Below are 12,919 nucleotides of genomic sequence, written 5' to 3'. Positions count from 1 at the left end.
CGACATTCCACAGAGACACAGCTGGCTGGTGTCTGGGGCTGCTAAACTTTTCTCTCCTCTCCTCGTCCCTTATCACTGCCGTCCACGTGATCACACAGGGATCTTCACAGCACCCCCGGGGATGGTTTACGAAGCACGTGCACAGCAACATCATGTAATCGACAGCACAAGTTCACTAAACATCTTACCGAACGCACATGGTGTGCAACGCACATTTAAAAAAAAGTTCATTCATACTATATTAACATATATACATTTTTGTGAAATATGAAAATATAGAAGTTGCAAAAAAGCTTTGGATATATTTGGATTTTTGTACATTCTCTAGATAAAATTATATCTGTAGACAGAATGACCACTCAAAGGAGGTGGACCGTACATGCCTTTGATGGGAGCAAGGTTCAGGCTCCGTAGAAGGTGTCAGTCCTGCCCTGGCGTCACAGAAAGCAGACTTGGTGTATTTGGCAGTCAGCACTAATCTTGCTAAAACTGGCCCAAACTTGGGTGAGACCCTTACAGCAAGAGCTCATAACCTTTCCTTGAAAAGGGGCAATTTTCCAAAGCATTGTTGCTAATTGGAGTCTTTTTCTTCCTGGAAACTCTATATGTATATATACTGCAAGGAATGGGGAGAAAAGACATCCGGGAAAATGCTGTTGGCAATTGTTCTGTGTGTCTAAAATGAGATGTGTGATCTTCCTCACTAAGTGAACACTCCGATAGGGGATTCCTGCAGACTATGACTGGCTCACTTTGGGACCTAGGAATGGCAAAATGTTCATTCAGTCATGAACCCACCCAGTGTGTATTTATTTTGGGAGCCTCCTCTTTGCTGGGCCCCATGCTGTGCAGGAGACTCAGAGGTGAAAGGCACAGATCCACCCTTCAAGTCACTTATGGCCCCGTAGGGACTCAGACATGGCAGTAATTCTGCTTTAGAACCTCTGGCCACTGTTTACCACCGTGCACCAAATGCCCGGGGAGTCATGGGCACTCATCCAATAGTTGTTGAGTGAATAGAGCATGTGACAGACACTATGATAAAAGTATAGAGAGGGCACTACATCATAAAATAGAGGGGCAGCCAGCGAAGGGAGCTGGGGCGTCCCCAGGAAGAGGCTACACTGGAGGCAGGCCTCAGATGTCTGGGAGGAGGTGTGAGGATGGCGCGAAGCCCTGAGAGCCCTTCGGGGTCAGACCATCCCTGTAGGCTAATGACGGGAGTTATTTGAGTTCCTTCACGCAATCGATGATGCGATCACAGTTGCATGTTGGGAAGCTGACAGCAGGTGCAGTGAGGACAGATTGAGAGCGTGAGAGACGAGATAGGGTCAGGGGGGAAGCAGGCAGAGCTCCCACCCGTGAAACACAGAGTGATGAGTCTTCTGCCTTTTGACTGTTCTCATATTGTAAAAATACAATAATCAAAACAGATAATGCTTATTATAATCAGAAAAAACTGAAGGAAACAAATTTTGGTCTAGAGAGTGTTTCTCATAGGAAATAAACAGGTATCTGAGATTTCTTTTATGTGAACATTTACATGGATTTGGGGAGAATCTGAGTCAACGATCTCAGCCAAACATTCCGTAGCCCCTCCCTGCCTCCATCCCTGACGACGGGTCAAGTCCAACTTCCATTCCAGCGAATCTTCTTGAGACGTGGTCCTGGATCTGAGTGCACTTGTTAGTGTGTTCACTCTGCGTTTATCCGAATAGATTAGTAAGTGTAACAATAAGTTTCTTTTTCTCTGGGCTCTGTCTGTGAACCGGCAGCTCATGAGGACTGTTGTTACCTTCCCAAAACTCTTCTCTCTTGTCTTAGTTCATCAACAAGTTGTTGGACGTGTCTGCTCGGCATCAACGCTACCTGCACACCAGGTGTTCACAGAGACAGGCAACTGGCCTGCTTTCACTCTCAGATTCATTCAGATGCTGGGAAATGATGGGAAAACAGTTGACCTTGTGCTATTCAGTCATGTTACTCAAAACGGCCCCACCTCCACTTGGCAATGGGAATGTCTGTAGATGGCATAAACCCAGCACTGCGGTGGACTTCTTGTTGATTCTGTCCCCTCTCAGCAGCCCCACATCGCAAGGTGCTCAGACCTTACACGGTAGGGTTGCAAAATTCAGAGTAGGAGAATGGAGACGGCCCTTCTATTGTTACCTGAATTGGTTTTACTTCCTTATCCTACATTTTGTAAACCATTTGGATTCATTTTTTCCAATTTCTGGAATTAGCTGGCCTCAAGCTTCCAGCGTCTTCTGCCAGTTCACATGGTTTGATGCTCACGCTTTTTTCTACAGCTATGAATGTAAACCGGAAATAAAATTGCGCTCTTCCTACAAACAGATTCATTTTGTCCCGTCTCTATTTGACCCACTGACGCTGACGGTGAGTTCCTGGTATCTACCTTAAACACGACAACCGAATTCAAGCCCACAGGACAGACTTCACTTTACGTGTGCCAAACAGCTCCCGGATGAAGAACCCACTCCCATAGACAGACGCTTTCTGGTCTATGAAACCCAGTGGTTTGGAATGTTTCAAAGTGAAGCCTTGGGAAGTGACTCTGGGACCCGTGTTGGGGAGTGTGGAGCCTCCCAAAGCCATGTGTGGACCTCACATCTGCTGATGGGTGGCCAGCGGGACAGAATTTGCACAGCTGAGGAAGAACGGGTGTTGCTTTTCTCCCACCTAGCAGGTGCCGCTGGTCCAAGTGCTGGAAAAGCCAGACTGCTTTCCAGCTGCAACCTCCTTCAGATTCATCCAGGCTCATGTCTATCAACACACATGAGTCTTTCTAAAAATCCAACAACCCCCCACAGTTCTGGAATGTCCCTAGCATGACAGAACAAATGGCAGAGTCTTAGGAAAAATTGGGAACCTGGTGCCAACATGAAACCCCAGGTAGAGAACTTGGCAGGCGCCATGGCTGGCCCTTCACCTGCGCAGGAAGGTCCAAGCTTCACTTAGGGCTTGGAATTCATGGTCGGTGTTGCACGCCTCCGTTCTGCTTCTCAGCACTGTCGTCAGGCCTCCACCATGGGAACAGCTGCCTGTTTCCCATAGCAGCGAATGGAACCTTGTGTTTGATGGCTACTCCATGAATATTGTTGAATGAACAAACCGTAGTTTTCTCCATTTATTAGTAATGAAAGCACTTATCACATCCTAGTGTGATTATCGGTTGACATACTGTCTTTCTCCTTCATGAGACAGAGAAAATGGCCCGTGTTTAAGGGATTGTTCTATCTTTAGAGCTGCAGTATCCAACGGAGTAGCCACTAGTCATGTGTAGCCAATTAATAAAATTAAAGGAGATTTTTAAATGAATTCCTCAGAAGCACTAGTCACGTTTCAAGAGTCCAATAGCCACACGTGGCTAGTGGCTACGATACTGGACATAGTAGGTTCTCAGTAAATATCTGCTGAGTGAGAAACCGATGGGAAGGCCTCTCACTGGACACGCGGGAAGCTGAGTAGGGGACAGGGAGGGAGGGGCCGAGCTTCGGGAGGCAGCTCACAAAACTGTGATGCAAGAAAGCCCAGCCCCTCAAGGGAATGCATGCTGTATACTTACAACAGACTCAGACCCAGCCACCTCTGAAGGACAAGGGTGCTGCTGGGGTGAATGTCTCTGCTGATCCCTGTAGCTGAGCCGCTTCCGGCGTGAGTAGCTGTTGTACCTGCCGGGTCTACCCGCCTCCGAGCTGAGAGGTGAGCCCGGAGGCCAGGTCGGCGTACTGACAACTCCTTCACACACCCTCTCCTGTATCCTTATCACTCTATATAATATGCAACATTCGAAGATGACAATAAATGCATTTATATGTTTCTCACACGGTGGAACCTTCAAAGTGTCCGTATGATGACTCATAAGATCGCGATAGCGCAGGCTTTAACCTCCTTGAGTTACTTAAAGCTGCGAATCAGCCTCCAGGCTTTGCTGTTCTGCAGCTACTCTGCTCGTTTGGGTGTCTTGGTAGGTCATTTAGTTGCTGTAGCTTTTACAGTCCTTTTGATGTTAACTTGATTTAAACAACGTTCAGTCTTTTGTGTCAGGTTGTTCTAGAAAATTGGTTACCTGCCACGGAGTTTCCGGAGTTTCTGCAGCAAACGCATATATAAAATATTGTGTATTACATGCTCTCGAGGCCAATTTCCGTGTTATTTTTAATCGTCTTTTGCTTGACATTTTCACGTCTCCAATTTTAATACAAACAGGGGACAGGGTCTGAGAAACTGAAAAACACGTTTGGCCGAGTGTGCCCTGCTCAGAGCCCTCTCGTTACAGCTGCTGACAGGAGACAAGGATGTAGCATGAGATGGTCTTGGCGCTGGCCTCTCCCCGCTGAGGACGATGCTCGTGGAGCCTAGAAAGGCCGCGGTCGCTTCCGAGGCTCAGGAGGGTTCTTTGTGGCCTCTGCCCTTACGGGTGATCTGTTTCTTGTGTTGCTTGGAGAGCCTCAATGTGTCAAGGATACATAATTAGTTTGGAATAATAGAAATCCTATGTGAACATGATCCTGGAGTCCTGGCTTCTCCTGGCAGCTCGGCTAATGCCAACACCGCTCACAGATCACTTATTATGTGCCTGGTGTTTCCTAAAATCTCTACATATACGGATCCATTAAACTCTACGATGACCCTGTGAGACACGTGCTATTATAATTCCCATGTTGAGGGGCAGATCCTGAGCTCCTTGCTGAAAATCTCAAGGCTGAGTAACACTAAGCAGGTGTTGACACCCACCCCGCGCCCCCCCGTCTTCGCTTCTGATCTCTAGAGAGGGAGAGACACTGTGCTCCTCCCTCACTGGGCTCTACTGAGGGTCCATTGACACATTTGCTTCTCTGACATCTGTCATGTGGTAGGTAGGCTCGCCATAAATGCTGCTGAATGAAGAGATTGATTCTTTTGTTCAGGAAACCTTCCCTTGAGCAGTGCAGACACAGCCCTCACCTCACAGGACAGGAGCAGAGAGTCACCCTCGTGGACAGGACAGAGGGTCAGGAAAGCTTCACAGAGGACCCGATACGAATGGGGCAGGAGAGAAAGACACAGAGAGAGACAGAGACAGAGAGTGGTGTGACTGCATCCGTGGGATGGCAGGGACAGCCCTGGAGACAGAGGTGCCCATCACAAGGTGGTCAGTGGGAAGAGTCCTACAGGGCGTCGTCTGCGCACTGTAAACACCTTCCTGTGGCTGCAGTGCGGTGAAGAGGCTGGAGGAGCCCGGCTCACACCCACTGATTGGAGGGTGCGGAGGGCTCCGGGTTTTGTTGGGATTTTTGGTGGCAGAGGGGCAGGAAGGTCAGGCTGACTCGGGTGGGCTAAACGTGCACGGTCGCAGTCCCCACAGCAGCAAGAGGGCTGGACTCAGGAGAGAGGTCTGGCTGGCAGCACTGGCTTGGGGCGGTCCGTGCACAGCGGGATAGAGCTGGCTTCCTGGGGAAGAGTGGAGAGAGAGGACTGACAGAGCCCTAGGAAGACGGGCATTTGAGGAAAGGGAGGAGATGCAGAGGACAGAGGACTGTCCAAGTGCCCTGAGGGCTCCGAGGAGGCCTGAGCTGCTCCCCCAGGGCTCCCTGTCTGGCTGGAGGGGGTGGGAGCAGAGAAACCTGCAACCCCGGGACAGCACTCGGAGCCCCCGGGAGGCCACAGGAGCGGGAGAAGAGTGACCTGGGCCAGGATGGATGTCACAGCAGGAGGTGGGTTTTGAACCTGCCCTGGAAGGCTGGGCCGTATCTACGCAGACGTTAGAGGGTTCAGGTCATCACACATGCGGAGAGTCTGTGAACAGCATCAGAGCTACATAAACACAAAAGCGACTCTGCTGAGAACATATACTTAAGTCACTTGCTCAAGATTACACAACTGTTCAACCTTGGGCAGCTTATTTAATCCCTACCAGCCTCAATTTCTCCATCTGTAAGATGGGTACAGTAATACCTAATTCAGACTCTTAGCAGCAAATGAAAAACATAAAAACGTACATGAAACACCTTCTGACTATGTGGAAGGAGCTCCGGAAATCTGAGCTCTCTTTCTGTTATTCTCTCCCTCCTCTTGTCTTGTGTACAGTTGACATCCCTCTTTACCACTGAACTTTTAAAGGGGTATTCCTACATGTCTTTAGAATATATAAAGGTATTTAAAAATACTGCAGAAGTAACTTAATTCACTGAATTATTCAATTAAATGGCTGGCATTCCAGACATCCTCCTGATATCTTTTCAACAACATATACATTAATAAAACCAATTCAGTTTTGACTACATATTGACATATTTCCTTAATTTTGTTCTTTTATTCTCTGTATAGTATTGTAAACGAGAGACAGACTGATTTGAATAGTACATATTTTTAAGTTAAATGTGACATAAATGTTCTAGGCATTGTAAGACATTCAATGAATAAATTTTCAAAATATTTACTTGACGTTATGGCTTTAGAGGATTAAAAAAATTCTGTTTCTGCAAGGCAGAGACTTGCTTTATGGGTTTTTCTTTTATCATTTTAAATGATGTAGCCTGTTATGAAATACTTATTGCCTTCAATGGCAGTTTAAAGATTCAAATAAAACATAAAAAAAATCACTGTATAATTTATTTTGACTCAAGAAGAACACTTCCCCAGGGGAAGGCAGCAGCCTGGTGGGTCCGTGGTCCACAGGGCTGACGTCCACCAGGGAGGATGGGTGGAGACACAGAGAAACCAGCACCCTTTCCCCAAACCCGCTTTCCAGGAGATTTGGTTAAGTGGCTGCTGGGACTGTTTCTTGTATTTTAAAAGAAATCTTGAAATCCTTACAGGATCCCCCTCCCGTTTTTCTTTTCACCGGAAATAACCTGTGTTTCTCTGTTCTTCCAAAGTCAAAAGAATTCAACTAAAGCAGCCGTGGTATGAGCATAGCGCCTGCAGCACGTGCTTTCCCCTCCTCCCTCTCCCCCTTCCTCCCCTCCTTCCTTCCAGCCCTACTTCTCTATTTCCTCTCACGCTGACCCTCCCAGACCATGTCAAGTTCTACTTTTTCCATAAAGTCACCACTGGTCAGTCTGGAATTCAGGATCCTCTGTCTTTAAAAGCTCTGCACCATCAGATACTTAGCATCCTTTTTGTAACTATATTGTTACTGACTTTTTCATGTGTGTTCATTTTATCCTCCTTGGCATTAGGGTGTGCTATTGAATTAATTATTCTAAGCTGCCGCTGTGCCAGTGAAGGAGTGGGTGTTCAATACATTGCTTTCTATTGATTGATATTTTACTGATGATTTTGCTGTGAGCCTCCTGGTCTTCAGGTTGGTTCCACCAGCACCCGGCTTTCAATGACATGCTTGCCCTCGCCTTTCCATCTGCAAAACAGCATTTACTACACCTGCCACTTATAAGACTGCAAGGGGGAGAATGTTGAGAATGTCCGATAAAATCACCCCAACAGCCAGTGTACTCCTTGGCAGTGAGATCGACAAATTAAACTGCTCTGTAAATTCACTTTGACTCTTCCTATTTGAGCTAAAAATCTCGGATGGTTAAAAGGGTTCCTGAAGTGGCCAGTTCATGATGGCCTGGGGAGCCACGTGCTGGGATACTCCTAAGACAACACTCTCAGAACAGCAGAGTCTGGAGGAGAGAGGACCCCAGCAATCACTCCATCTACCCCTTCACCTAGAAAAGGAAGAAGCTAAGGCCAGAGAGAGTCAGTGACAGGCACTAGGTCAGAATATGACTGGACTTTCCACCTGCTACGTGAGCACAACGCTGCCAGGTCAGGAGAGAAGCCGCTTAAGCATCCTACTTACATCAGCTTAGAGAACACGTCCAGAGCGGAAACTGCTGGAAATGAGCACCGTGCGCGCTTAGGCTGTCAGCTGCATATACTGCTTTCAACTTTATCGGTCTTGATATTTACAAGTTGACAAGAGTGCTCTAGGTCACATTTAACAACAGCACAGCAACACGGACGTTTCGGTCTGCATTTAGTCCAGACGAATTGAACACTGGAGGCAGCAACTGTGACATCATTAGCAAGTGATTGTTCCACTTTGTGCTAGCACAGGTCCTAGACGCTGCAGCAGTACTTAATACCATAGCAACAGCTGATGCTGCAGGTGTACTTAGTACTGCAGTCCTGCTTAATACTACTGTGATACTCCTCAACACTGCTGGGATGCTCAATATTACAGGGATATTCAACGCTGCTGTGACACTCAGTACTGAAGGGATACTGTGGAGCTCCTGAAGTTGCACCAGTGCTGCTACTTTGAATTACAGTAGTTGAGACTGATGGGGAGAACTGAAAAGACAAACCCAGAATGGGAGAAAATATTTGCAAATGATGCAACCGACAAGGGATTAATCTCCAAAAGATACAAACAACTCACAGAACTCAGTATCAAAAAAACAAACAACCCAATCAAAAAACGGGCAGAAGACCTAAATAGACATCTCTCCAAAGAAGACATCCAGATGGCCAAGAGGCACATGAAAAGATGGTCAACATCACTAATTATTAGAGAAATGCAAATCAAAACTACAATGAGTGTCACCTCACACCGGTCAGAATGGCCATCATCAAAAACTCTACAAATAATAAATGCTGAAGAGGGTGTAGAGAAAGGGAGCCCTTCTACACTGTTGGTGGGAATGTAAATTGGTGCAGCCACTATGGAGAACAGTATGGAGGTTCCTTAAAAAACTAAATAGAGTTCTCATATGATCCAGCAATCCCACTCCTGGGCAAATATCCTGAAAAAACTATAACTCACAAAGATACATGCCCCCCTTCGGGGCTTCCCTGGTGGCGCAGTGGTTGAGAGTCTGCCTGCCAGTGCAGGGAACACGGGTTCAAGCCCTGGTCTGGGAGGATCCCACATGGCGTGGAGCAACTGGGCCTGTGAGCCACAACTACTGAGCTTGCGCATCTGGGGCCTGTGCTCTGCAACAAGAGGCCATGATAGTGAGAGGCCTGTGCACCACGATGAAGAGTGGCCCCTGCTTGCCGCAACCAGAGAAAGCCCTCGTGCAGAAACGGGGACCCAACACAGCCAAAAATAAATAAATAAATAAATAAATAAATTTAAATTAAAGATACATGCACCCCAATATTCAGCACTACTTACAATAGCCAGGACATGGAAGCAACCTATGTGTCCATTGACAGATGGATGGATAAAGGAGATGTGGTACATGTATACAGTGGAATATTACTCAGCCATGAAAAAGAATGGAATACTGCCAGCTGCAGCAACATGGATGGACCTAGAGGTTATCATACTCTTTCTGTTTCTCATAAGTGAAGTAAGCCAAAGACAAATATCATATGATATCTCGCTTATATGTGGAATCTAAAAAAAAGAGACACAAATGAACTTATTTCCAAAACAGAAAGAGATTCACAGACATAGAAAACAAACTCCTGGTTACCAAAGGGGAAAGATGGGGGAGAGGGATAAATTGGGAGTATGGGATTAACATATATACACTACTGTATACAAAACGGGTAACCAACAAGGACCTACTGTATAGCACAGGGAACCACACTCAATGTCTCGTAATAACCTATAATGGAAAAGAATATGAAAAAGAATATATATGTATAACTGAATCACTTTGCTGTACAGCAGAAATTAACACAACATTGTAAGAAAGCTATACTTCAATAAAAAAAGATTGATAGGAAGAACTGAGAATCAAACTACATAAGAATTTATGATTTTGCCATTTACATCTTTGCCCCAGGGACCAATATATAAGAAAATACATGCAAATGAAAAATTGAAGATTTCTTACTCTTCCTCAAATATGTACTAGAGTCCTCGTTTTCAGATGCTCTAGGACAGAGTACTTTGTCTTTCTATGGCTGGTAAGAAATTATTCAATTGTGGAATATTTAAAATACAGGTAGTTGAAGCATTGAGATGTTTATATGTACGGCTCGGTTCAGGTCGTGCAGGAGGTCCACGAGGGGCCTGGGAAAAAGAGCCAGCCGTGCTCGTCCAGCCTCGGCGAGGGCTTCCCAGCTTAGGAGTTAAACCACTGCCTTCAGCTCAGCCATTGGTCGGATGTAAATGGTACTGCTATGTTTTATTTGTCTCCATATCTAATAACACTAAATAGATGAGAACTTTTCTTCTTTTCTCTCAGTTTTCTCAGACAGTGCCCACCTCCCCTCCCTGTGAGTAGACAGATAATTCTCAGTCCTGCAGGTGCAAAGGTTCTCAGACATCCTGGTTGGGAACTGAATACAGGTCTGGACTAGAAGAGCTGGATTTGACGCCTCCTATTAATTGTGTGACCTTGAGGGGGTCGCTCCATCCCTGTGCGTCACAGGTCCTCGTCTGTAGGAGGAAGGCGTTGGTCAGATCCCCAGGGGTCTTTAAGGGCGTTTTCTGGAACCTGGGCTAGAGACCAGGTGTCTCGGGGCCTCTGTTCTCTGGGGCCTCCCTGTCCGTGGAAGGCTTCTGTGGGCGGGGCCGGGGGCGCTCAGCTGCTTGCCTAATTGCTAAGGGCTCTCGATCCAGGATTCCGCGCTGTTTCCATCCATGGTTCCTATTGCAATTGGGTTCCTCACATCTTTCTTTTTTTTTTTTTTTTGCGGTACGCGGGCCTCTCACTGTTGTGGCCTCTCCCGTTGTGGAGCACAGGCTCCGGACGCGCAGGCTCAGCGGCCATGGCTCACGGGCCCAGCCGCTACGCGGCATGTGGGATCCTCCCGGACCGGGGCACGAACCCGTGTCACCCTCATCGGCAGGCGGACTCCCAACCACTGCACCACCAGGGGAGCCCCCTCACATCTTTTTTAATAGGTCATTCTTATTAATTAAAAGCTATCGGGTACCACCAAGACGTGAGTGAGGATCCGTGTACAGGACGTGGACCCGCTTGAGAGCATTAGCTTCTCAGGGTTTGAAGGATGCTAACATGACAATCGATGACAAGAAAAGTCAGAGGTTGTCAAATGGCCCCATTGCTGGAAAAACAGCAACAACAACAGAACCTGAAACAAAAGGCTGCATACAGGTCCCTTCAAATGAATGCACGGTGCTTCCCAGGACCACATGCCCTGCGATGCGGCTGGAACTAACGTCAGCCCCCTTCGGCAATGACCACCTTGCTCAGACCACCCCGTTCCTGCCCCCTCTCTGTCTGAATCTGGGCTGCACGTCCCTCACTGAAGTGAACTCCAGCACAGAGGGCTTATCTCAGCCTGGGATGCGGTCCAAAGGCCGGCGGCATCGTGGAAAGTGGGCAGGGCTGGGGATGGGAGGCCTGGCTTGCCAGCCAGTGACCAGCCCATCACCTGGACCCCAACAGGTAACTCGGCCTCTGGGGTCCGGTTCTCACCACACAGCATGGGGCTGACAGAATGTTCTCGCACGCAGTAAGGTACACGCAAGCTGCTCGCGCGTGGAGTCCGCCTCGGACCACAGGGGACTGGAGATGAGCGTGAAATTGTCGGGTGCAACGTACACCGCATGGAGCACGTCCTAACGTGTTGTCCGCTCCCGGCTCCTCTTTGTCTGAACCTTGGGCCCGAGGACGCGGGACCTGAGTCTCCCGGACCCTCTTCCTCCTGGTTCAGCGCCCCCGGCGGCTCTGCGTCCTGCTGTGTCCACGCCCTGAATGTCTCCAGTGTGTCCTCCTCTCCCTCCACTCTGCCCCCGCCTCAGGCCAGGCTGGCTTCTGGCCCCCTGGTCACCAAGAGCTTTCACTCCTATCTCCTCCAATGCACTGACTTCCTGCCTTCCCCCCTCCATCCCTCCCTCCCACCCTGTCTCTCTCTCTCTCCCTCCTGAGGACAAAACCTGACCCTGCCCGTGCACATACGGTCCTCTGTGGCCACTGGGCCACATCCTGAGGCCACGGCTTCCACATCTCCTTGTCCTCATGGGGCACCTTCTATGACCGGGATCTTCTTATGGCCACAGCCTCCTTCCTGGCTGTGCTTTTCTCCCCCCGCCCCCGCTGGGGGCGGCCACAGTCCCACTGAGGACCCTGCCTCCTCTTCTGGCCTCCCTGGGCCCCCTCCACCACCCGGCCTCCTCAGGCTGGCTCCCCGAGGCCTGAGCTTCCCACGGGCTGGAGCTCCATGTCTGGGTCTGGTGCTTCTTTGTTCAGGCTCCGAGCCCATCCGATGCCGGGGACCCGGTCTGTTACTGTGGGACCCGGTCTGTTACTGCGGGAACCCGGTCTGTTACTACGGGGACCCGGTCTGTTACTGCGGGGACCCGGTCTGTTACTACGGGGACCCGGTCTGTTACTGTGGGGACCCAGTCTGTTACTGCGGGGACCTGGTCTGTTACTGCAGGGACCCGGTCTGTTACTACGGGGACCCGGTCTGTTCCTACGCGGATCTGGGCACTTGGCACAGTGCTGCTTAACAAAGAGCTCAGACTCACCAAGTGAAAGGGTGACTGAACACGTGAGCCCTCCCGCCGTGCCCTCCCCTGAGCGCCCCCTTTCCCCCACTGGCCAGGTGGAGAATCTCCCCCTTGGGAAGGCTGGCCAGCCCGGGGGGATGGAGCTCCTTCCTTCTCTGTTCCCTGGTCCCCAAACAGGACTCCGAGGGCCCTTGGGACATTCTGTCATATATGTGTATCCACGGGACAGCTGGCCTCCTCAGGGGAGGAGTCGCTTCCTTCCCGTGATGCCTCTGTGTCCGACCATGGTCCTGACTCACGGTGTGGAGGTGACAGATGTCAGATGATAATCAAGGAGACTTCCTCCAAGGAGAAGACGGTAAGATCCTACTGGCTATAAATTTAGGTAGAACCGAACGTAACCCAATCCCTTTACTTGTAGAAATTGTTCTTCTATCTTTCCAATCATTTTCCATCTTCAGCATCCTTCCATTAAGTCAGTAGCAACATCTTCCAGCAGGTACTACATGAACGGCCACCGTGAGCCGA

The 12,919-nt window shown here is 48.9% G+C and overlaps 1 protein-coding gene across 27 annotated transcripts in view; it reads right to left on the bottom strand.

The window, feature by feature from the left end:
* MYT1L (myelin transcription factor 1 like) overlaps window positions 1-12,919 on the bottom strand; it is a 407,540-nt gene that overhangs the window by 116,080 nt on the left and 278,541 nt on the right. The gene's annotated exons all lie outside the window — the stretch shown is intronic.

Source organism: Globicephala melas, chromosome 12 (genome assembly GCF_963455315.2).
Source record: "Globicephala melas chromosome 12, mGloMel1.2, whole genome shotgun sequence".
Lineage (NCBI taxonomy): Eukaryota > Metazoa > Chordata > Mammalia > Artiodactyla > Delphinidae > Globicephala > Globicephala melas.
The sequence above is the reverse complement of the archived record's forward strand: the minus strand, read 5'-3'. Positions and strand labels throughout refer to the sequence as shown.